The 3,137-nt window shown below is 43.7% G+C and overlaps 1 pseudogene; it reads left to right on the top strand.

Moving 5' to 3' along the window:
- Positions 1-260: 260 nt before the first annotated feature.
- LOC118852750 lies at positions 261-1,617 on the top strand (annotated as a pseudogene).
- The last annotated feature ends 1,520 nt before the right edge of the window (positions 1,618-3,137 follow it).

Raw genomic sequence — 3,137 nt, 5'->3', positions numbered from 1 at the left:
CCAGGATTTAGCACAATTCCTGGCACATAATAAGTGATTAATAAATGCTTATTAAGTGACCAACTCTAAGACCTTGAATAAGAAACGTAATGGCTAGTGTCATGGCCGCCACCAGCACGCCTGGTCCGGGGGGGACTGCGTGTCGCTCTGAGCTGAGGCCACAGCCGAGGAACTGCCCCGTGTCCCCGCCTGCCCCCCGCAGCCTCCCGGGCCCCCTCCGTGCACCGCGGGGCCGCCTGCGCCCTTCCCCGGGAGGCGCCATGGGAACCGTGCACCCGCGGAGCTGGTAGCCTCTTCCTGTCAGCAGGCCTGACTTTGGAGGTTTGGGAGATGAAGCTGAATTTGTGGAGGTCAAACCCGAAATAAAGACGTGGTGGTCCAGCACGTCCATTTCCATGGCCTGGGTAGGACCAAAGGTGACATCACCATGTGTGAAATTGGAGACGTCTTTAGGGCTAAAAATCTCATTGACATGATGAGAAAGGCTCACGAAGGCCGTGAGAAGTTGCAGCACCTAGGCGTCTTTAGGCAGGTTGATGTTCTTATACACACTTGCCAAGGTGACCACGCCCTCCCTAATGGCTTGGATGTCACCTTCGAAGTCACTGACCTGAGGCAGTTGTCAGGCAGCTACAACACCACAATGGAGAACAATGAAGGCAGCATGGTCCTTGGCCTCAAGCTCCCCAATATCTTCGGTCGTGCAGGGAAGGTGACTTTTCAGTTCTCCTATGGAACAAAGGAAACTTCTTACGACCTCTCCTTCTTCAAGCCACAGCCTGGAAACTTCGACAGGAACTTCTCTTTGAACCTGTATAAAGTCACTGGCCCGTTCCCATGGAGCTCCCTTCATGAGACAGAGGCGTGTCCGCCAAGAACAGCTTCCCCATATGGAAGACGAGCCACACCCTGAAGTGGGAGGCTGTGTGGCAAGAGCTAGGCTGTCTTGCGAGGACAGCATTGTTTGCTGTTTGAAAGGAGAGTGAACATTCTCTCAAATCATCTCTCTCGCATGCAATGATCATTGATTCTCGGAACTCCTCCATCTTGCCAAGGAAGGGTGTTCTGTTGAAAGTGAACCAGGAACTGGCTGGCGGGAACGTCAGCTTCCTAAAAGAAGACTTTGAGCTTCAGCTGAATGAGGAGTTCCTCCTGAAAACGGTTTTGTTGGCCTCCCTCTCTGGCGGATTGTTGGTGCCCAGTGGGGAGAAGCCGTCGAGCATCGCTGATAGGTTCTAACTCGGTGGTCCCACCAGGGCTTCAGTATGTACAGTGTCGTACCCCAGAATGAAGGGGGGAGAAGCTTACTGAGCAGGCGGCCAGCACCTCTATACACCACTGCCCTTCCGACCGAGCCAGGGCGGCTTTGGGGATCTCTTCTGGACCCATTTCTTCCTCAACGCGGGAAACCTTTGCAACCTAAACTATGGGGAAGGTCACAAAGCTCATTTTCATAAGCTGACTGAATGTATCCGCTGGTCTTATGGTGCTGGAATCAGCCTCAGACTGGGCAACATTGCTTGCCTGGAGCTGAATTACTGCATCCTCATGGGCGTGCAGAGGGGCGACAGGATATGTGATGGTGTTCAGTTTGGCGCTGGGATAAGATTTCTGTAATTTTGAAGAAAAACAAAACGATCAAACAAAATGTAGGATCAAACAAAATGAAAAACAGTTTGTAAACATAACAGTGCAACAGGGAGGTATGTTATCAGCATCAGCAGTACGATTTCATATCGTCAAAACTGAAAGGGATCTGAAATTATTGTCTTAACCTTTCCTTGAAACTGATGACTTACACTTCTAACAATTTGGCAGGTAAGGCCATACAGCTAATTAGTGACAGAGGAGAGATTGGAATCCAGAGCTTCTTTTGGCCATTCCTGTAGGGAATAAAGTTTTCTTTGGATAATTCTGGGCATAAATTTCAAAAAGAGCATGATTTGGAGTACAAGGAGATGAATTTGAATCTCTGCTCTGTTATTTTTTATCTCTATTGCTTAGGGATATTTATTTACATTTACTGGGCATTCATTTCCTTATTTTTTTAATTTAGGGAGTTGAATGAGATGTTCCTCTGCTTCCAACTCTATGATATCTTGATGACTCCTAAATATCCTCAAATGCATGGGATTTTGGCGCGGCTCCAATCTTTCATCTTAAAAAGTAATGTTAATATACATACATATATACATCACATGTATATATACATGTGTACTTACAAATATTTGTGTATATATAAATAGATGTATGTGTGTGTATTCATAGAAAAATAAGTTTAAAAAATCAAGTCCTTATAGTACACAGTACAGTTGAATATACTTAAATTGTAAAGATATATGTTTATGTTGCTTTCCATTCTATTTCTGCAAAATAGCTTGATTTGGACCCATTAACTATTGTATCTATCTGTTCAGTTTCATATCTGCAGTTCATTACACACTTGAGCAGATATTTAATCTTGCACAAACACCCATATGGTAAGGTTTGAGACATGGCAGATTAGATACAGCCCAGCAGTTACTACTGGAGTTTATGAATTTTGAATCAGCTTAGTGATTCAATGGTCACCTCTTTGTTCTCTCTACCATATTTTCTTGGTCTGCACTTCAAATCCTAGGATTCCTTAACTAACTATAATCCTGACTATGGTGTAAATGCATTTTACTGAATCAATACTGTATTGATTCACATCATCTATTAAAAGAAAACACCTGTTATTATGCTAATAATTCTTGCTGAATTCTTTACCATCTTCAATATATGCTCTTGGATTCTTTAAAATGGAAATGTAAAACTAAGATATGAACCACCATTTACAATCCAGAAAATAATGGTAACAGGTGGCAAAGGGAAGCAATTCTCACAAGTTGGTATTTTTTCTAAACCAATTCTTCAATGTTAGCTTTAGAATCACCAAACTGCAGGTGGTGGCAGAGCCAAAATGGCAGAGAGAAGCCAGGAAGTTGCATAATATCTCCCCAGTTTCTCTCAGAAACAACATTAAATCAAGCCTCTAACAAGATTCCGCACCAACAGAACCTATAAAAAAACGGAGTAAAATGATTTTCCAGCTTAAGATAATTTAGAAGGACTTCAGAAAAGTCCTTTCTTACTTGGATAAAAGGGGAGCACAG

Source organism: Trichosurus vulpecula, chromosome 6 (assembly GCF_011100635.1).
Source record: "Trichosurus vulpecula isolate mTriVul1 chromosome 6, mTriVul1.pri, whole genome shotgun sequence".
Lineage (NCBI taxonomy): Eukaryota > Metazoa > Chordata > Mammalia > Diprotodontia > Phalangeridae > Trichosurus > Trichosurus vulpecula.
The sequence above is the reverse complement of the archived record's forward strand: the minus strand, read 5'-3'. Positions and strand labels throughout refer to the sequence as shown.